This window comes from Anomalospiza imberbis, chromosome 3 (genome assembly GCF_031753505.1).
Source record: "Anomalospiza imberbis isolate Cuckoo-Finch-1a 21T00152 chromosome 3, ASM3175350v1, whole genome shotgun sequence".
Lineage (NCBI taxonomy): Eukaryota > Metazoa > Chordata > Aves > Passeriformes > Viduidae > Anomalospiza > Anomalospiza imberbis.
The window spans coordinates 18,181,508-18,205,081 of NC_089683.1; positions in this window are offsets into that span (position 1 = coordinate 18,181,508).

Below are 23,574 nucleotides of genomic sequence, written 5' to 3' on the forward strand. Positions count from 1 at the left end.
AGGGAAATGTTAAGGAAAAGTGAAAGGTCAGACTAAGATAGCTGCTCATGATTTCTAGTTCAGACACAGTCTTTGCAAATTTGGCTTGCATTCCCTGCAACCTTCAGGAAATCTTTCTGAAGATTTCCTGAAACTGGCAACTTTCAGGAAATCAAATAGTGCAAGACAAAACAGATACAAAAATGGGGTTTGAGGAGTAGATGATTCTAGGTTATGATTCTTCATTTTAACTAATTTACAGTAATATCTATTGAAAGGACTAGCAACAAAAGTTTTGTGCCATTAAGAAGCAGTGTAGAGTTTGTATCAGTGCTGAGTTTCACAGTATTTTTTTTCACAACTGTTTTGTCCATGTCTTTACAGAAGAAGGAGTTGGTTGTGAACCAAACAGGATTCAGTATCCTTTGGGTCACTGGAAAAGAATTATACATAGAAAAGAATTGGCTGGATAAATATTAGGTGTACTTCAAGTAGACAAAGCTGCAGGACCACAAAATATGCATCAATAAACATTATCAGATGTTTTCTAGGAAACTGGTGAACCTTTAAATTATATTTATAAAAGTTCAATAGCTTCAAAGGAGATTAAAGAGGAACCCAATTCTCTTGATTTTAAAAGCTGTAGGAGCAACATAAGAAACTAAACAAGGTGTTTTAAAATAAGAACCGTTATCGAGAGATATAATCTTAAGAAATAACTTAGAGAATAAGCCATATCAAAAAGCAAAGAAACTGTGTTGAGGGAATAGAGAAATGGGTATTCATTATTAACTCATGAGTTTGGAAACTGTAGTTGTGTTGAGTTTTGTTTGGCTTTTTTTCACAATACATCGAGGGATAGTAATCAAGGATAATGAGATGAGAGTTATGTGGTTTATATCACTCTGGGGCAACCTAATCTCAGCATATTAAAGAGAAAAACTGCAGGAAGTCTAGGATTTCAGCTGTCCATAATTGGAGGGTTCACTTCTGGGAAAAAAAAATGCAAAACAGCAGGATAGTTCTAATTCTGGAGACAAATTATGTGGTTCAGAGAAAGAGATTGAGACTGCAAATCCTTCTCTTGCTATCAAGTGAGAAGCGAAACAGGGATGTATGAAGAATGTCTTCCTTCTTGAGCCTTCCACTCAGGCTATGGAAGTGATGTAGGAAGTGTGGTGGGAAGGGCTCTGCTTCACCTACTAGAAACCTATAGAGAAAAGACTTCTTTATTCTTCCATTTTAATAGATGGTTTCAGAACTGGCAGAATCTGGCAGACTGAATGTACTGCCACCAATTTGCAGAAAGAAAGAAGCAATGAGTTGAGCACCAGAGTGTTATTTGGATAGCACTGTACTTTTACTTCCATGTGCTTCATTTGGAGAGTAAAGTAAGTCATTACACCATGGCTTAGATGAGGAGAATCTTAACTAGGTGAAATGAGATTTATTTCATTTAGAAGATGTCATCGGCTTCAGGAAGACTTCACTGGGAGAAGCAGTAGAAGGGAGGATCAAAAATGCTGTCTCAAAGCAGAAGGAGAGGACTACGGCCTAAACATAGATTTTCACATGTGAATTAGCAAAGACTGATTTTTATGACTGATGTTTTTATAAATAAGACAGGTAAGTGGAGATCAAAATTTAAGACCTTATTTATTTCAGATATTAATGCAAAGCATAGCATAAACTCGTAGTAGTAAAATGGCTGGTTATTGGGAGAAAAAGAAGTTTGAGATTAAAATCATTGACCATAAGTTCAAAGGCACAGCGCTTATTAATAAGCCCTGTATCTACCTTGACTTCAACATAATATTTATGAAAAAGAAATTCAAGCAAAATGGAAAATACAAACATCATAATTGAAACTCATGGCACTAAATTCAATTTTTTCTATATATTCTTGGAAAATTCTATTCTGCCCAATTAAAATGTGACTAATATAAATAATAAACTAGGTTTTCACTTATAGTTTTATTAGAAATGAGGCTCGATTCCAGATAATTTTTCTCTCAACCTATTATTTCCTGCATTATAAAATAGGAGATACCAGAACTTCCTCTGAATACAATTTCAAGTCTATAAATCACCAACTACTATATCTATACAGTGAGATAAGAAATTGAATATAATGAAGTGAAAATAGATTTCTCCTAATGTCATGTTATTTTGAGCTCATTATTTTCAATATATGGTTCTTATGCCTAAGTACAAACTAAAGTATCCTATTTCTATGCACAATATGGAAAAGTCATCACTTCAGAGTGCATGTTGATCCAGCTACTGCACAGTGAAATGGTAACTGAGGGTTCCTACATTATGTATCATTTAAATTATAAGCATGCCACCAGCAATATCAGGGGTCAAATATTAAAATTTTGCTTATATTCAGTGGTTACTTGGGCAAACACTGGTGACATCAAGTCATGTCATGCTGAAATGAACTTTTAACAAAAATACCATTAATATATGGTGTTTTAACACATATGCATCTTCTGTTAATAAAATGTGGAGTATGGTCATATTAGCAAGTTTATAAGAGCTATAGCTTCATTTAAAACTTCCTCCTGCTCTTTGATGTTGTACAATCACCAACTGCTCCTTTGAAATGCAGCAGCAGCTGAACCAAATCACCCTCAATCGACATTAGTGATAACCCATTCAATCTCCTGTCCCACAGTTGACCTCAGTCTGGTTTTGATCAGAACTAGTTTGGGTAAAAAAGCATTCACCTTCACAGTCTGACAAGGAGAGTCAGGTAAATTGAAAGCTATTTTTGTCAGCATTTCAATATTGTATGGCTATTATAAATATCTACATAATCAGCATTACATAAAGTAGATTGTGTGTTATCTGAACTTTCAGCTGATAAGCAGTTGATCAGAGATTAATATTTTAATATACAGCTAAACAAATTCATCAGCATAAAGACTTTTTTTTTATATCCTGGGTTATAAATTGACAGCAGCAGTTTTCATTCCAATGGTATCAAATATATGATCAATGCTTGTGAGAAATTCAAAGTGACTTTAGATAGCAATGTCCTAAGCTACCTTACTCTGCTGACTGTTACAGGGTTGTGGATTTCAATATGCATTTTAATTTGACCTTTTACAGTCATATTACTCTTTCACCAGTGTTTTTTTATCTTCCCTGTGCCTGCTTTGGACTCTGAAGTAATCCTGTCTGAACTTAGGATTCAGTATTATCCAAATTCACCACTATTTCCCTGGAGTTAAATGTTTCTTTGATTCTTCTAATCAAAATATGTGATTTTATGACAAAAGAAGCATTTCTGTTTCAAACAAATTTGTCTTGGAAAGGTTTAAGACCCTCAGTTCCAGTAGACTGGTGTTGAATACCATATTTTTCTGTGCAAAGCTGGGAACATTCTAGCCAGGTTGCAAATACACACAATTATTTTCTCTGAAATTTTAACATAAATAGCCTTTAATTTACCTGACTATTTAAAATAATATGTTCCAGTTTCAAACTTAGGACAGGAAAACAATGAGTTTCCAGAAGCACACTGTAGCATCCCCCAGGGTCCACATGACACACCACGTAGAGCACTTAGTTTTCAATAAATTAATTTTGTCATATGGGATATGACAATGTATTAATACTAATTTTTTCCCCTTTATGCCATCCACCAGCAGAAACTAGATTCTAAGGACACATAAGCAAATCTCAGCCATCAGTTGTGGCCATGCATCCCTACTGCAGACAGCTGCATTGTGTTGGTGATTACAGGAAGTTTTCCTGCAAATGCAGATTCCAGTTTATATAATATTCTTAGGGACTGTCACAGTTACCTCTGATTGATGTATATAATATATGTTTGGCTGCATTCAAATACTGTAACCTGGAAAAGCTTTCAGAAAAAGAAGCAAAATGCTCAGAAATCAAAATATCTGAAATAATATCTAAAAATACCTTAACAGATATTTTAATGACCCTTCCCAAGGCCAAATCAGCTATATCGGTCCCATACCTGGGAGACTTTTGTGTAGCCTTTTCTTAAAGACCTCCAAGTGTGCAGACTTCATAGCTTCTTCCAAGCAATATTTTGCAGCACTTACCTAAAACTGCTGTTAAAATGCCATTCCTGATTTCTGATTTAAATCTTTCTTGCTTCATTTTGAGCCCTCTGCTCCTCATCTCCTCCATCTCTCGTTAACTGATGGGCAGCTCTTGACTGATAATACTGCTCACACAGTGAGGAGATGCTGTTTTAGAACCAGAGGAGATGCTGCTTTAGAACCAGACCAGTTACAGGAAGTGGAGGCAGGAATGGTTTATCTCAGAGGCAGAAGATGACCTTTGTTCTGTCATTCCTGTTAAACATAAAAGAGTCTTGTATGTAAATTTGTTAAATGTGTTAAGAGGGTGAAGTGTGTCTTTCCCAATAATAATCTGTACATTTGTGCTCTTCTGCCATGAACAATCTTGAGTAAATATGCACACATTCACATCTATTCCCAAACTAGGAATATATGTAAAAATATTTTAATTAGATTATTTGGGTTTGAAAATTCATACAGCAGCCATGTTTATTAGTATAAGAAACCTTACAGATGTTGATTTATGAAATCTGCTCCCTGCTCTTTTAACGCAGTAAGTGCTACTCTGATGTGAAAGGAAAGGTTATTGTCTTAATACACAAATTAAGGATTAATTTGCTTTACACAAATTTTTACTGCTCCTAATTTTCTTCATTTCTTTCTGGGTGTTTACAGGAACTTTGATTGTCTATGACAGTTGAAGTTATAGTAGTTGATCTATTAATCTTCCCACTCCTCCCTTCCTTCTTTCCATTTGATGATAGGGGACACATCTGCCATTTCCCAGCTTTCTAGTACATTAGCTGATTTTTATAAGACTTCCTCAGTTAGTCTCAAATACCCTAGGAAGAAGTCCTTTAGGTCCAGTTTGCAACGTATTCAATCAACTTTATAACAGTTCTGGAAGAGAAAAAAGCAAGGTAGACTTGGGAGACCGCTAGACTAAAAGTAATCTGGAGTACATAGCAGAATCTTTCCTTTGATTACAAACAAAGAAGCAGTGAGCCATCAAGCACTTTCTACTTCTGAAAATATTTTGTCAACATTCTATCACTGAAGTTTCTTTAGAAGCTTCTTAGAAGAATCTAAATTCCTTAGATTTGCAAGTATTTAAGCCTATATAAATTCACATCTACTATTTATATTGTGGTATTGCATAAATGGGATGGCAAAGTACCCTCCCAAAGACATCTTAATTGGGGTTAGGAGGAAATAATTATTAGACAGTCTGGTAGGTCCTGCAGGAAGGTGGAGAAGCTGAAATAAGACAGCAGGGGAGCAGGTATTTCTGAAAGATTCTAATATGCTGAATAATTTGATTTTTCTGCCATAAAATGTTCTAAGAAAAATTTACAAAGTGTTATGATGATTACAAGGAACAGAATTTGATCTTAAAGGTATGAGACACTTGTAATTTCTTTTTCCTTAAATTGTATAAACTTTTATGCTTTATAAACTCTTAAGATTGATGTTGTGTGCCAAAAAAAGTCTTTAAAAGAATGCATTAGGGCCACAGTGTCTTGGCCTAAAAATAGCAGATAGTCAAAGTTCCTTTATCACCCAAAATTATTGGAAATTTTATTTTTTAAAAAAATAGTCTAGTAATTTTTCTTTTGAGTTCTAAATTTAACAGAAGCAATGCTGATAGATGCAATAATATTCAAAGCCTTGGAAAGATGCCATTTCCCAGACATCACTGAAAAAAATATTCAGGAAATTGTTTAAAATTCCTCACTCCTCTCCCAAATATCAATAACAAAATGAATACAGCATTTCATTTCTGCTTGGGTAGAAGTCCTGGATATTCTAAGAGGCTATTAAACAGATAGCTTTAGCGCATGAAAAATGCATGCTAGTCGTTTTGTTCTTATGTCAGTTATTTAGCACACTGTACATAAATCAGCCTGCAAGATATAGAGTTTAATCTTTTCTGGTTTTATTGCTCTACCAATTCACTGTACTTATATTGCATTCTGTGAAGATGAAACTTTGATTTAAAATTTTGCATTTGTAAGCCTGAGTGTTAATACTGCACACACAACTCAGACAATCACTGATGGGAATCACACCATTAGGCTTTGCAGCCAACATCCCCCCTATGGGTTAATGTAATTTGTAGTCCCAAATGAATTCACATTGAGTGTGCATACAGATAGTACTGACTTTTGGACAAGAGCTCCTTCTTGTTGTCTGTGCAACATCAAGCACAATGTAGCCTTTTGTGTTTGGAGTTTCCAGGTTCTATTACATAATTTATGCTCTTTTGGTTTTTTTCCGCCCCTCTGCTGGTAAAAAATAGTAATTTATTAATCCATTATATAGCTGTGTTTTAAGTCCTTTATGTCCACTTATCTTTAAACACAACATAGGGACTGAAAATGGAAAGGTTTTCTGGGAGCATGGAGGCCACTGTCCTCCCACTATAGCCACTGAGCCCCAGAGACCCTTCAGAAAACAGATAAAATGGGAAAACCCCTTAAGCTCCTCCACATTGCTGGCAGGCAGTGACATTTACTCTCTCTGTGCTCTTTCCTATGCTGTTTCAATTCTGCTTTCCAAGTTCCCACTTCCCTTCCTTTTTATTACTACATACGTCCCTTTTCCAATTTTTCTTTCATTCTTTCTTACACTCAGCCTTCATCCTTGTTTTTCTCTCCTAGGTTTCCTAGAATTATCTTCTTCTCTATGCTTGTCCAAGCACCATCCCTTCTCTAATACAGTGGTTTGTGTTCACATGTTACAGGTTAGTGTTATCAATGTTAAAATATCATATCTCATAGGAAAACTTATAATCTTTATTTTAAAATCTCCTGCCATTAAGTATATCCCCTACTGTTAAAGCTTCCAGACATTCTCTTTTATTTTAATAGCTAATCATTTCTTTATCATACTACATTTTTGTCATGCCCTGAAATAAATTTTCTCTTTTAATGTGAACTTTGCATTTTCTGATTTTTTGAATGTATCCCTTCAAACATTTGGATTTGTTGCATTATTTTCACCTTATGAGTTGTTATGCATGAACATGTTATGCTGCACTGCAGAAAAGGTCCATGAACACCTTGGTCAGAGTGACATCTAGAAAAAAAATTAGTCCCCATTTCAAAAATGTCTAATTTCCACAACCTGTCTTATTTTTAAACAAAGACTGATCTATCTTTATACATCTAAACACATTACTTCAGTGAGTAATTTACACATTCGGAATCCCATATGGCAGACATGTCCAGCAGTCCTGAACTGTAACCTCAGTATCAGACAGACCCTCTCTCCTGAATTCTCTGCCAGCTGTCTGAAGCATCCTGCTCCTCCCCACACACAGTACAAGGAATTTATGTCCCTAACAGCACCATGAATTCTACCCAGCTCTCAGGCTGGATCTCAGGCTCTTAGATTGCTAAGGATTCTACCTCCCAAGCCTCCTTTACATTTAGCCTGAAGTGTTTTTTCATGGACATGTATTTAATACAGATGGCAAGCCATAAAACTGTTAGAAAGGTTATTTATTTTGAGGTATTTCATCAGGAAAAACTCACCAAGATGACTCAGTTCATTTCCAAGGCTATCCTAAGGCAAAATATGTTGGTAGTAAAGTCAAATAAATCACATATACAAAAAACAATTACAAACAATTGTGATTTTTTTGTGGAGAATAAATTTTAAAAGCTGTAAAATAGGAGCTAAAGTCTTCTAGCATTAAAGGTTCTTCATACATTCTAATTCAGGCCAGCTGTTTAGTGTGCAAAACCTATTATCTTTCATAATCATTAGCCTGTGCATTGAAACTTACTTTTTAATGCTATAAGTTGCCAGATTACCCTTTAATAATTGCATGTTGAAATATTAAAAGTACACACCCAAATTCTGCTAAGACATGATTGTCTCTCAGAGCTATGTTCACCCACAGGAAGGCTTCAGTGCCTTCATAAAGAATAGGTATGTCAAGTAGATGATCCTTGTGTACATTATATTGGTCTAAACTATTTTAACAGTTATCAAATGTTCTTCTTCCGTGCCTGCAGTTTGCATACTTTGCCCTTGTTCCACACCATGAGAACTGTTTCTTGGTGAAAGGCACCGCGTGGAATATATCTGAGAAGAAACAGGTGACTCGCAGGAGATGGATGGGCTCAGATTTGCCTGCCCAGTCATCAGATACCTCCTAGCTCCATCTTCAGTAAATTCTCCTCAGTTAAACTCTGCTCCATCCCCAGAAATTTCCTGTGGATTTTCTTGCCATATATCTAGAGAAGTGAGCTTTCCTCATAGGGACACAGCACTGCCTCCAGAGGTAGCAGTACGACTCCTAGATGGTTATCTGAACAGAGAGGTTCAGGGCAAGCTTAGGATATCACAGCCTTACTTCTTTAAACGTTTTCTACTCCAAATGAATTTCAATTTATCACTTCGTGATGAGCAGTTTGACACCACATAACAAGACAACAGAAACATCAAGGTTGTAGGTCAAGACAAGCAATCAGAAGCCAAGTAGGGAAAGAAAGAAACTAATTCCAGAATTAAGATTGAGGTAACAATGGGATCCTGACAAACCTGGAAAGAGTGAGCAGTCTGGCCAAAGCATCAATACACCAAAGAGGAATTATGATGCACATAGAACTCACATGTGATTATTATCATATAAACAAAAATCCTGGACTGTTGTGGAGACCCTCACTCTTCCTGGCATGCTGTTGGGTACCTATAAGAGTGCCCAATAAAGGTAGGCTATTTTTATCAAATTTCTGAGACTCATTTCAAGACAAGAGACATCCTTCTCTCTATGGTCATTTGAAAATTACAGGATTATTTAAATTATGACTTCTAGTTGATTTTGGTCTCTGTGTAAGCATTATTTGAATCACAGTCTACAGTTGCCTGTTTCTGCATTCTCTCTAAAGGAAAACTGTGACAACTAGCTCAGAGCTGAATATTTACACTAGTGACATCAGCATTTGCTGAGATGAATTTAAGCCTTAGAGTTTGAATTGAGAAGACAAAGAATAATGATTTAATAGCATGAACAAAACCATGGCTTGCATCAGCATCTTGCAATACAACCTGAGATTTTTATCTTTGTAGAAAAAGGGGTTACCAGAGGGACTTGGCCTTTTTAAAACATTATTGAATGTTTCTATACTAAGTACAGGGCTAGCAGGAAAAGAAAGGAAAGGAAGAACAGGTGAGGGACTACTGAATACAGGATATGGAAAACAACAGGAGAGTGTGCATGATTCACATAAGGTCAACAGTGGGTGGGACATGAAAAGGTAAAACCAACAGACAGCACTTTTAGGATTAGCCGTATCCAGCCAGAACTTCAGCGTGGAGGCTGATAACATAATCACCACCTGATGAGCCCAGGTTTGTTTTCCTGAACTTTCACAGATCATGAATACAAGACAATGACATGGACTTGAAAAACAAATTTTATGGCATTTAAAAGCAATAAAACCTACTGCATATCTGTGTTTTTGTGAATCTGACAGCATCCTCTTGATTTTTTGAGCTTTCCTCCAAAACTGAGAGAAGGCATTAAACGCACTTTTACAAAAACTAAAAATCTCAGGGGTGCTTTACTGAGCAATAATTGAGCTTCTAAGAGAAACAATAAAAATTGCTTGATTTTTGTTAAAATTTCTAGGAATTAACAAACGACATTTTCTTTCTGAGCATATTGTATGCCTGTCCTTCTTTACTCAAAATCGTAGGGCCTCAGGGCCTAAAACCCCTCTGCCACTTCTTTATTACATGTCTGCATGATTTAAGTGATTCAAAGCTGTCATATGAACTCTTCTCCTTTCACAGCCTTGACAGAAATATCTACTACTTAGTTCTCTATTGTGACTGGTCTGAACAGAAAGGAAATTTTGTTTCTGGTATTCTCTCTTAGTAGCAACAAGAGATCAGCATTACCTGACACAGACAATAAATAGTTGAGTTGCACAACTATTTCCTTTGTTGCCGCCTTTGAATTTTTCCCATCCTTGAATTGAAGGCTACTTTTACTGTGCATCTGAGAATGAGATCTCATAAGCAGCATGTACAATGAAGTGTCTCATGACCACTTTTCTCTTTCAGGCAATTGATACCTGTCCTAAGTCCAGAATCACTACAAGTCCTATCTTCTCCAGTGGTTAGCAAAAACCACGTCTAGATCTCTAACCATGCTCTGTGATCATATTGCGGAGATAAATGGAGACTATTGGGACTTCCTAAAAATGCCCATGGCAGATGAGAGGATACCCTGGAGCCCTGGGAGTGTTTCAGTACCTGAGTACCTGAGGTTCACACCATGAGGACTAAAAAAAGCCATCTGGGGTGTTTCACAGAAAGCAGCAGCAGTGAATGAATCAGGCCTCCAGCCACACCTCCTGCCCAGACTGCAGACTTCACATGAAAGTTCACAGAATTGAACAAGGTAGAGCCACAGCTGCAGACACAGGAACTTTGGACTGTATTAGAAGAAAAGTGTCTTGTTCTGTCTGGTACTGAAACTACAGAGCACATGCCTGCATGTCAATGTCTCTCCCCTTGACTTAAACAGAATTCCTTAGACAGTGCTTAGCACAAGTAGCATAAGACTCAGAAAGATTTTTTAAACCCTCAGTGTTCAGGTACAGGTAGCACAAATATTAAAATCTTTCTTTGTGGCAGGTCATTTAAATGTTTTTCATTTCTATTATACCAACATTTTCTTATATTATCATATGTATTATAAATAAGTTTTTTGTTTCATTTGGCATTAAAAATTGTTAGTTTCAAAAGGAATAAAACCCCCAAGGGTGATTAATTCATTGTGATTTAGAAAATAATTCTAAGGAAACATTTAATTTGAATTTTAAAAATTTATGAAGGATTTTCTCAAATGCAATTTGCATCCAATAGTGGGTTGATTTTTTTTTCCTTGATGTTTGTACAAAATACAGATCTTAGGTAACAAAACAGCTTTCATGTAAACATACATCTAGGCATCCTATTTTTGCATACATTCTGGGTTAAGTCCTGAAGGAAATGAATGCCACAAGGTTTAACTGATTTACATCAACTGATATGACAACTTACACTATGTGATAATTCAGCTTTCCTTAATAATTTTGAATTGCTTCAAATTATCCTGCACATCCATGGAAAATTAAAAATACATGAAGTGAAACTTCTGTTTTCAGCCCCTTTTGACTCTTCTGTACTACCCTGATTTGCCTGTAGTGAAGAAGATTGAATTATACAGGCTGAGGATGGATCAATACAGGCAAAATAACAAATACCTGAATGTTTCATTCCCATAATGTTTGACCGTTCTGTGTCACATATTTTTTCAGTAACTCCTGTAAGGAAGCATAAGAGATAACACTGTGAACCACCAGAAGAAGTGAACACAGCAGATTTTTTTTTCCTCAAGATTTTCAATATTAAAAAGTAGAATGAAATATATGGAAAGAATATATTGGCTAGTCACTTGTATGGTGTAGATCAGTCTACCACCTTTAGTTTTAGCGTGGTCTTTTCAACTTACATCAGAAAACGATTTGGCATTAGAGAGCCTGTCTGACTCTGAAGTCATTACATCTCAATAGGAAAAGTAACATCATTAATTATCAGCTACATCATCAGACTTTCTGGAAAAGAGCTGGAATAAGAAAGATATAGTCAATTTGCAAAGAGTCTTATTTTCCAATCACAGTGATATAACAATCTTTGAAAGAGATAGTTTGAAAAATAAGGCAGCTAGCATGTATTTTTAGGTATTTCATAGAATGTCACCTCAGTTGTTTCATAAGCATCAGAAAAATATCAAAAGCAAGCTCCATTCTGAGACCAGAGAAAACTTTAGTATGAAAGCTCTCCAGCCTGAAGTGCCTTGTATATTACAGCATTTTGTAACCTCTCTTCAAATATTTCTCTGTCCCTAAAGTTTCAAATTCAAAGGCTCAGAAATCAGGGGCCACTTAGTCTCCATTACCTTGAAGGATTTTTGAATAAGCCTGATATCACAGTAAGTCTTTTCCAGAAGAAACATTTCACACTATAGCAAAAAATTCCTAGAGTCAACAGAATTTCAGAAGTGGAGGTTTTGATTTGCTCAATTTTCTTTTCTCTCTCAGAGTGCAGAAAAGAAACAGAACTTTACCCAGGATTTATATTAATTTCCTGAACATTTGGAACCTTCCCCTCTTTCCAAATGTCACTGGGTTGATGGGATGACATGCATGGGTATTTCTAGCACAAATAATTTTATGTGCCACAGCACTACCCATCTTTTTAGAAAGTGAAAGATTGTGCACAATCAGGAGCCTGAACACAGCTGTTCGTTTCAGGTACATAGTTTTCACAACTTGACTATCAAATGTATTTAATCCATTCTGCTCTGATAGGAAATCACAAACATGATCTCAAAGCCAATTCTCAAATAATGTTCTCAAAATTAGGACCTCCGTGAAAAAAATATTCCTCTTTTACAAATTGGAAGCAACATTATCTCCAAAAATTCCTCCAAAAGTTTGTTGACAACTCAGTCTTCCCTATGCCTTCCTTCTGTGAAGGAAACAGAGCATTTCTGAGGCCTTAATGTAGGGTTTTAAGAAAAGTACTGCACAGGGAAGGATGGTCTTTATTAAAAACAAGTCACCAGACTGACAGACACTTCCCACTTACTAATTTCCCTATCATGCCTGCAAGAAAACTCTGGGAAAACACTGACTTCTTTTCACTGCTCCAATTCTTCTTGTAATCTTGGCCTGCTCATTCAGTCAATATGAAAGCAAACAGACAGATGGGGGTGGATGCGTTCATTAGGAGCAGAATCCAGGTAATCCATCCCTTACTGTCCAAGCACTCAGTGCAGTGTGCTGAATATCTAAGGATAGACCCTTAAAAAAAAAGTGAGTTCAGTACAATAGCATGAGGTGTTTATTTCAGTGCCAAGGTTAAACTAGTTCAGATGATACAAGCTTCCTGTGACAGAATAATTCGCAGGGTGGTGTTGATGCCATTTACTTATTCATTTAGAACCTCTAATCAAAATAGTTTAGGAAATAAATGGCTAAGTATGTCCTACATGTAAAATAATTAAACATTCAGAGCATGATATTTATCAAGTATGTATATTATATTAAATATGATATTCAACTTTATCTAAAAGGACAAATTAGGTCCAATGAAAGAAAGCAAGAAAGAGAAAGAAAGGAGATAAAGAGCTGATGGGGAAGGAATTTACCAACAAAAATTTACTAACTATTCCTGGAATAGCACCAGAAAATCATGGTACTCACAGTTATATTTCTCCATGTATACTACCGTTATTTATCAAGAATGGATAGTAATGTAGCAGATGAATGCTCATTTCATATTCTGAATTCCTAATCTAAACAGTCATATTGCACTGTTTGACCCTGTCCTGAATGAAGAGAAATCATGCTGGGCTAAAAAGATCCTCCCTCACCTCCTTTAGGGCACGCTGACCCTGCATAAAGCAGAGCAACACGGGAGCAGTGAGGCAGCTGCAGTGCACAGTGACAGCAGCAGTGTTGCACCATGGCATTACTCCAGCTGAGCTGAGCATCTCTGCTAGTACAGCAATACTCTTCTGGGACTGGAACTTGCTCTTTCAGCCTATGCTCAAATTTCCCCAGAGAGTACAGAACAAGCAGGAACAAACTCACAGCTGGTACAGCAGCCAACATTTATTATTAGGAGTGTCAGAAGCATTTCTGAATATAGGCTGAACAGTAATCTTGGTATGTTGCCCCCACCTCCTGTTTCCAACAATCTTGAAGTTATTCTTAGGTAATTCATAAACCCTTCACAGGGCTCTCAGAAGTGCAGAATAACCTTGGGATCCACTGGTACTTCATGTATGCTTGAGCTAAACAACTAAAAAGGCCAGTAGGCAATGCTGCTGGCAGATTATTGACTTTCTTGTGATGAGATAACCTTTACAGACAGAGAAGACATGCCACACTGAAAGAGCATACTTTATGCTTAATTTAAAAGCTCTAAAAATACCCCAAGTATTTTGTCCATATTTCTTATTTCCATGTGTTTAGAAGTAAATCTGTTTGTATTTTGTGAGAAAGGAGATTTGGGATTTTACCCGCACATGTACAAGAGACTAAGGTTTCCTGTGTATTTAGATTCTGCTTAGCTGTCACAACGTGAATAAAAAATATATAAGTATAAATGTTCCCAAAGAAGGATAAGCAAAAGGCAAGCCTCTGGGAAACCTTCATAGGGAAACAATGGCTGGGCCAACAACACACTGAATTTTGCTGCATCAGAAGGATGCTGTTAATCATCAATTGTTCTCTTCTGCCCCTTCTACCATTTCTTTGTAAAATAAACAGCAAAGGAGGTAAGATCAAATAATAAATATTAATTTATCATCAATAGTTGTTAAATCAATAGCCATCTCTGTGATATGCAGTAATAATTATTTTCTCCTCCTGCCTTTTCTTAATTTAACTTCCAAATAGTTTTTATTAATAGTGGATTTTTCATGTGGATTCTTAAATGTGTTTTCTATGTAAACTTCTCAGACGGATGTTTTGTAACACTTTCATAGCCCAGCTGTAAGAGATACTTTGTAGTAAGTTAAAATGGAAATAAAATAAAAGCACTTATAATTTAGAATCCTATATGCTATTACTGCAAAAGGCCTTCATTATGTGATCTGTGTCAATGCTCTGCTACAGTAGAACTAAACACTAATATGAGGATGGGGCATTTTAAAAAATATTATAGCAAGCCCAAAATGTGTCTGAGTTGAGCATATCCTGGTTGTCTTCATTAAAAAGGTTTTGTGAAGAATGAAGTAAGAAATGTCTTGAAGAAAAGGCAGCCTTTCAGTGACATCTGCTGTAAAACAGCCAGGTCCAGCTGCAGCCTTGAACAGGCATCTTCTGTTTGGGTTTCCATCTTCTTTCAAGGGGCAGCCGCATTTTGGGCCAGGACTGTTCAGGACAAGGAATCTGATCCAGTGGCACTGCACATAGGAAGGAGAGATTAGGTTTGGCCCTTTTTCCAGACAAACATGGTCCCAGCACAGAGTCAAGAGCTGTCATTGAACTCCTAATCCAAATGCCCAGCTCCAAAGTCTGCACTGCCCTGTTGAAGGTGACTCTTCCTAATGGCAATCTCTTATGTCACTGTGATCTTCATACAGCTGTGTGAAAGCCACTAGGAGATTGATTTCAAAACTTGCTGTTCAGTGGAAAACCTGAGATGTATTTTTGAATGGTTTCTCGGCTCCCAGTGTCACTTCTTGAAAATCAAAATTTGCATTTCTCTTACATACACTTCCTCTGCAGCTCCATGAAACTGCCTATTAGCTACGAAATATGAGAACTACTGGGCAGTTCTACACTTTTGGTAGGCTGCCAAAATAGACACCCCTGAAAAGGAGAGTACCACAATATTCTGGTGCCTAATCTCATAACTGTAACATGTATATATACTTAACTGAAGGTATCATTTCAATCCTTTACAACACTTTGAATTTCTAACATATTCTTTTTATAGTAAGAATGGGGGAAACAAGGGAAAGATAGTCCTGACCCCTAACCACAAATGAAACTTAGAAACTAGGAAAACAAACAGTTTCATTTCTAGATTGAGTAAAAAGGACACAGCAGAAAAAATGGAAATTCTGGGCCTTCATCTGTTCTCTGGCCAAAACCGCTTTTTCCATCACTGTATATAAAGGGTGGATATTAATAGAGCTAGCAACGGTGAGGCCTGAATTAAATATTTCAAATAATTCTGGTTTCATTTATCAATCTGACTACTAGCAATCAGGGAATTTTTTAAAAAACTCCAATGATTTTTATCTTGACAGTGCCTCTTTAATAACTAAATGGAATTCATATTAATTATTTATCTCCTTTAAAGTGCACTGAATAGCTTTGCTGAAAATTACCACGTTTATATTTATAGAACATGTATGGATAGGTTCAAAATTTATTATTTATACAGTGATGGCTTTATTTATAGGAATCAAGTTCAATAATTAGCATCAAATACAAAATCTCCAGGAGTGATGGTAATATTAATGGAAATAGTGCCATTAGGTTTGTTTTGTCACTCCTGAATTTTCAGTGGCTGTTTCAGTTCCTTACTCTTTAAGTCTTCTAATCAATACTGTTACTTGGGTTTCCCTTGTTCCTTTGACAGATGTGAAGATGAGCTCAAAATGCAGTGAGCCCAGCCTTGTTTTCAAAACTCCCTACGTGTAAAGGTGCATAAGGATAGTAGGATAAAAAAAAAAAAAAAAAAAAAGAGGAGCAATACAACTGTTCTTCATGACTGTGAAATGAATGACCTCTCTGTTACACGGCATTTTAGATGTTGTTAAGGTTTTGAAAAACTCCAAACAACCTTCACCCTATATTTCCAGATTATATTGAAATTGGCCTGATAAATACAAACCTTAAACAGATACTTGCAGAGAAAAAGCCTAAGGCTGTAATCCTGTGGCCTTGTACCCAGTAAGACTGAATGCAGTCCACTTTTATTGCCATCATGTAACTAATGCACCATCAATATTTCATGCATGTAATTTCAAATGAGTAAATAGCTTTCTGCAAGTTGCATAATTTGCTCATAATCTCAGTGCATCTTGTTCCATTTAAAGCTAAGTGCTACCATTTTCAAAATGCCCCCGCAGGAATGATTCAGCCTAGCCAAGAATGATTATATGTTACAGAGTCCCCAGCCTCACTTCTGCTGTTACCCATCTTTACTGCAGGGTGAACAATTTATCCCAATGCAAACACCAAAACAAAGTAATGCAACAGACCCTACCAAACCTTTAGTGTTGCCACTTTTTAGTCACTAAGGCAGAGAGAGGACAGCAAGCAAAAAGCTGAGCTGTGACATATGAGGTGAGATACGTTTAGCGAAGGTAATGAAACCAAGGGCTCAGCCATTAACCTTCAAGGAAGAAAACCCCAGCCCACTGCTTTAAAAATTGCTGGGACCAATCTTTCACCATGACAAGCATTAGTAATGAATAATTAAGCATTTAATATAATGTTGCTTTGGTGAAAAATGATAATTTTACAATTGATGGCCCCAAACCTATTCAGTGTTATTATGGTGCAGTAAAAGCAGGAAGAGAGTTTTGATGAAATGCTTGTTTTCCACTGGAGTGGGATTTTCCCCTTTGTTTTTTTTTCCTGATGGCTGGACTGAAGCAGTTATGGTTATTAGGTTCAAAAACCTTTCAGAGCTGAACAGTGGCCTGCTGAGAGAATTTCATGAAAAATTTAAAAAGGAAAATTCAACCTGGAACAGTTTCACATCTCATGCCAGCCTGCCAGAGGTTGAACTGTGTTTTCCCCCATAATATTAGGCTAATGTCAGGGATATAAATCATTCAGCAGATGCAAATGCTGAAATCTTCCTAAAGGAAACCTTAACAGTTCTAGAAGCTATTTCGATTGACTGACACAGTTATTTTAAACAATTGAACAGATGCTCTCTAACAGTTCCTCATAATCGAATGTTTATTGCAAAGGAACTATTTGAGTAGTAAATTATTCGAACTGTACTCTAATACCTCTCTTTGCTGTTAAGAAAACTGAAGAACTAAGCTGCAGCAGCTCCTCACAGCCACTTCTCTCTTCTTTAGACTTTGTTGTTGTTAGAAAGAATTTTAACTGTAGATTATCACAAAATACAAGTTTTGGTGGGATTGGTGAGGCGATGGCAAATTTTTCATTACATATCAGACTACATTATTGTTCTGCTTTAAATTGGTTCAAAGAGAACTCCTTTCTAATCCACTTTCTAATATAGCATGGAGGCATTAAATATAAAATTACACCTTTTATCCCATAGGTAAGAGGTGATGGGAAGTTTTCACTTCTTACAGTCATACACTTAGGTATGACATTTGCCAGTGACATTGAACATTTGGTTCCACTTCCACAAAATAGGTTCAAGCACTGTGAGTTTTCAGTGTATAAGAAATTATCCTTGAGAAGCAAAAGGCTAAAAAAGATGTATCTAGTCCTTCGATAACAAGATTTAGGCTATATTTTCCTCTCTGTGGAGTAGATTATTCTCCTAACCTCTCAAAAACTGAATTACCTCACATCTATGGTATACCTTTTCTGACTTTTAAAAACACCGTAGACTGTGGGGCATGTGCATATGTGTGCACACACACATGTTTAGGGTTACTAATTCCTGTGAAGTAAGCACAAATCAAGAAAGAACATGGAGTTAAATTATTCTCCAGATAGATTGCAGTCTGTAGCTATTGTGTAGAAATGGCCACTAGCTGGTTGCAACAGCTTCTTTTATCAGGGTTTAAAAATGCATCAGCTACAGGAAAATCTACTAAGCAGATTATTGCTGAAAATCAGACCCAAACAGTTCATAAATGAATGAATTATCCCAAGCCCCTAAAAGAGAGAAATACAGGTTTTTCTGAACACCTAAGAAAGTTTTCTAGACTATCTACAATAACAAGAGATGGAGCATTATGAGTCTCTGAAATATAACTATTTGTGCTTTCTCTAGATAGTATATACTTCAAATTAAAAAAAAAACAAAAAAAAAAAAACAAAAAAAAAAAAAAAAAAACAAAAACAAAAACAAAAAAAAAACCACGCCACCACGGAAAACACCCAAGATGGAGTAGGTTTTTGCTGTCCAAATTTCTTCTTGAAAAGTAGACACAGTAACTCCACCATGATTTTAAGTAGATCTTAACTATCACCATTCCATTTTGCAGTACAGCAGTAGAGATTTGGAGATAAAGATCTTGGGGTGAAATTTTCAGAGGCACAGGCACAGCAACCAGTGCTACCTCATTTCCCCTCAGTCCCAGATTTTCTGCTTCTTTTGTCATACAGCACCATCTGTGTCTTATTCTCCAAGTTTATCACCACAACACCCCATTCCAACCACACACTTGAAAAGAAACATCTTAGGACTGCTTCTGACTGCATTAATACAAAGCCTAACAACTTATGCTCTGGATTTTATGGAATTTGTATAACAGTACAGCACAACTCAGTATGAGATTAACTGCAGGAAGCTGTCTGTCTTCTTTCAGGAAGATAACTTTGGCAATAACAATTACTGAGCTTTCATCTTCTTACTGAAAATGTCTCAGAAAATGACTGAAATTTGAAAAACCCAGATAAGAAGGGAGCTTAAAACTGCAGACATTAAATAGTATCCATGCTATTACAAAAATAATGCTAAAAAGTAGAGAAAACTCTAGGGAGGGAAGGAGAAAGTCAGTTGTGTGTAGAAAGAGAGGTTAATTTGTTCTTGACTTTAGAAACAGAACAGTTTTTTTCTCCAGAAACACCTTCTTAAGATCTAACTAAGAAATTAAGTTCAGCGCTCATTCTTATTAATCAAATAGGTATATCCAAAGATAACCAAAGAAAATGAAATCTTTAGGAGTATTTCCTCCATGTATAGAACTATCTCCAATATTTATACACCATCAAAGATTTCAAACAATGAAAATACAGATGGAAAACTAACATATGTAATAGGGAACAGGAGGGAACATAGGCTCATATAAGTGCAGTACAAAATTCTACTAACTGCTTAAAGTTTAGAAAACATGGTAGGCTTCCCATGAAGGCATTTTTCTTGCTTCTTAGCAGAGATGACACAAAGTGAGTAGGTTTACTGCTATTAACACCAGAAATAGAGACAGAAATTACAAAAGAGCCTTAGTACCTCACTCTGAAGAAAAAAATCCATGAAAGTCAGCATCATAAGACTTAGTGAATAAAAAGGCACACCTTGGAGAAGGATTCAGCTGGACACCAGAGTCAAATTAAAAAACAGTCCCTCAGAAAAGCTCAGCTGTCATTCCAGAGGAAGCAGAAGTCTCAGGCAACCTTCTCCTCCCTTTATTCCTCAGGATTTTTCATTGACTTCTACCCAGTCAGTGAGTAGAATGAATAGATAAATTTGACTGAGAAAGCCATTTCTGCACAAGACAGGGCCTTCACATTTGGTAAATTTTATGGTGTGAATGCAAGCAGTGTTTCTCCCTTTACCAGGGCACCCTTTCACCCCAACTCAAGGCAACATTTTCAAAACACGTATCTATATCCTTGTCAGAAGAGAGAAACCCAGTGTTCTCAATGCACAAGACACTAGGAACACACCTCTTCTATTAATAGGCTTACCTACACTGTTTTCCATTATTTATCTGTGTTTTTACAGAAAGATCTACACTGTAACATAAGGCAACACTCCATATTCATAGAATCGAAAACTTGATCATAGATATAAGATAAAGTTTGACTATCTTCATTCCACATTTTTTTGTAATTTCTACTAAGTTCACCTTTTTATCCAGCAATAATTTGATTTCAGAAATGCTAATATACAAAATATAATTTATCTAAAACTATGGGAGATTAGATTACTTTGTGGAGATTTGGACCTCAAATACTTGTGGTTTGGTCTTAGACAAGACACAATCATGTTGTGTTACCTTACCAATCACTTTAATCAGTTCCCTGCCAGTAAAAGTGGCTAAGGCATGATTACCTAAATTGCTACACTTGTTCCAGGGAATCAAAGCCAACAGCAAGTACAAATGGATCAGTTACTTTGGTGAATGCAAACAAAAAGGTATCTAAATAGAGTGCCATGGTTACTGGATAAAATTAGGGCATATGTATCTCATAGGCAATATTGAACCTGCTGTTTATAAATACACTTATGTACATATATATACATGTATAAAGAAAAGTAAACTAAATAAACAGTATTAAATACTGAATAAATGGTATGAAACTGTATGAAATGCAGTTTCTAATACCGAGTTCTAATGCAAATTACTGTCCTTCCCAATCAGAATCTTTTCAATTGATTTACTTTAAGTTGACCAGAGAGATAGATCCAATACATGAACAAAATGATCCAAGGAATAACCACTGAGAAAACACTCAGTCTGCACAATTCACTGTGTTCAGTGAAGCAAAAACAGCACTATTTTGAGTGTCTTTCATTTTATCCATATAATTTTCACTGTACATTTTATCATGTCTGCAACATCATAAATCATAGAATCTGCTGGAATTTGCAAGAAATATTTGAGAAATTGTTCCTTCCACCAATACCCCTAGAAGAGAAAGAAGAAAAAAAAAAATAAGCAAACCAGTTTTGGTGGTCTAAGCATATGTGAAATAGGGTTCATTGTAGAATGTGCTTAGATTTCACAGGACAAAAGATTTCTGCCTCAATACAGAGACCATCCAACCCTGAGATCCCTGTGGATGAATCAATACCTTGAAGTGTAGCCATGACAACCAAAGAGATAAAATAGGCTCGGCACACACAGTATTCACAGTATTGATTTTTCAGCACAGGACAATACAGTGCTCTCAGTGCCTGAATATGGATGAGGAGTAGCTGGCTGAGCCAGACTTCTCCTGCAATGTCTGAAGTGATGCTGCTGAGGAGAGAGCAGCACTTGGAGGAATTTCACATCACAACAGTGAGGCTGTCCATTCTCCAGTCATTAAGCTAGACTGCAGCCTTTCTGTCCGCAGCTCACAGCCCCAGGTTTCTAAATAACTGGTTAGCCATGATCATGAAAAATAAATCTTTACTATTCCTTTTGTTTTGGAAATAAGTATCACTGACATGCTAACATTTATGACTGGGGCTTTGGATCTGCAACTCTCAGCATTTAAAGAATGAAACTGCTGCACTTTAAATAAATAAATAGAATATATATTACAAGTAAAACACTACCAGCAGTCCAGAACAGCAGTCTCTCTTCTTAACAAAGGCAAGAGTATTCATCATTGCATTTTTTTGTGGCTCTATTCTGCTCATGTTATGTAGGGCCTATATTAAGACATCTAAAGTTTGCAAACTCTTCTAAAACAATCCATATGACTGTGATTTTGAGTGGTCTGGAATGCTATGTTAATATAATTAATGGGCACCACACACAATGATCATGACTTCTAACAGTTAAATTTAATTGGAACAACAGAACAGCAAATTTAAGTGTATCAGATAAAAAGCTCTTAAGAGTATGGAACATGTTCATGAAATCATAAACACAGTTAACATAAAAATTTCCTCAAAAATGTCATTTTTTTGAATTATCAATTGAACATTTGCAGCTTATAAACAAGGACAATTCTTTTTCCAGAAATCATCATTGGCTTCCATCAAAAAAACACAAGAAATATCAATATATTATATAAAATAACATTAAAAATCAAATCAGTTTCAACCAGGGTGCAATAATTTCTAATTGTTTTATTGTGATGTTTCATAAAATGTCCAGTTCCTCCACATCCCTGGTACTTAAATTTCTACCTAAGCCTGTGCCAACACCTACTCAATAATTTTTTTGTAATGCCACACTGAAGGCACAATCTACCTAACCTCAGATTGGCAATGAATGTGCTTGTGGGTTTCAGAGCACAAGGCTCATGAAAATATGACCATCCCAGGACAGAGCTCAATACATTCCAAGAGCTGAATCACACAGAAGGTGACTCAACAACCACGCCTTCCTGGTCTTTCTCTCCTAAACATCATGTAGCCCTTCATGACAACATTCCAGTCATGTGAGCTGTCCCTCCTCATCTCTGTAACTGCAATGAGATCAAAGCCCTGATCAAAGCACACAGATCTCTAGTTCCTCCTGCTTGTTCCCCATACTCTGTGCATTTGTGTCCATGGGCTTCATAGAAGTGTTTGAGTGTGTCAATATTTCAGTCGGGTTGCAAAGGCAGACCCCAGTAGTCTTCTCTCATGGTTACATCTTTGGGTGCTTGTACTTTTTGGAAGTATCCCCTCTTAAGCCTCCTTTTGCTACTTGAGTGGTACCTTCAGTTGTCCCCATTGCATAGCTTTTACCTGTTGAGCCTGCTATATTCCTGTACCACTTCAAATCCAGTTTAAAGCTCTTTAAGCAGGACTGTATTTCAAAATTGAGCTTTTAGAAATAAAAAAAAAAAACCTTTTAATCCTTCAGCTTTATTTTCTTCATAATTTGCTCTTTTTTTCTTGAAAGCAACTATTTCCTTTTTCTGCAAGTGTATCTCTAAAAAATAAGCCTCTAGAGGTGGTGCAGATATCCCAGAGTAGATTCCTACTCATTGACTGCTTATATCAATCACCAATATCAATCTTATAGCAAAAAATACAGCAATTATAGTTACTATGAAGTAATTGTTAATACACAAGTAAACTTTCAGTGAGCCAGCTATAGCTAATAAAAAATATAGATTACCTAATTATGTTAAGGATATGTACACGGGGTATTTCCCCTCCAGACTCACTGTGCATTGTACTGCTGTAAGTCTGCAATGGATCTTCATTGCTGCTAATGTTAATCCAGCTCTTTTTTGCCTACGGAATTAGGCCAATTTGAAGCAAGAAAGAATCAGGCCAAGCTATTCTCCAGAAGTGCTCAAAATGCAAATGGCAAGGACTCCTAGTTTCACATTTAAAAAAGCCCTTCAAATTGCACTTTACTAAGTGCTTCTACTGTAACATTTTATTTCTGTATGGATGCCCTAAG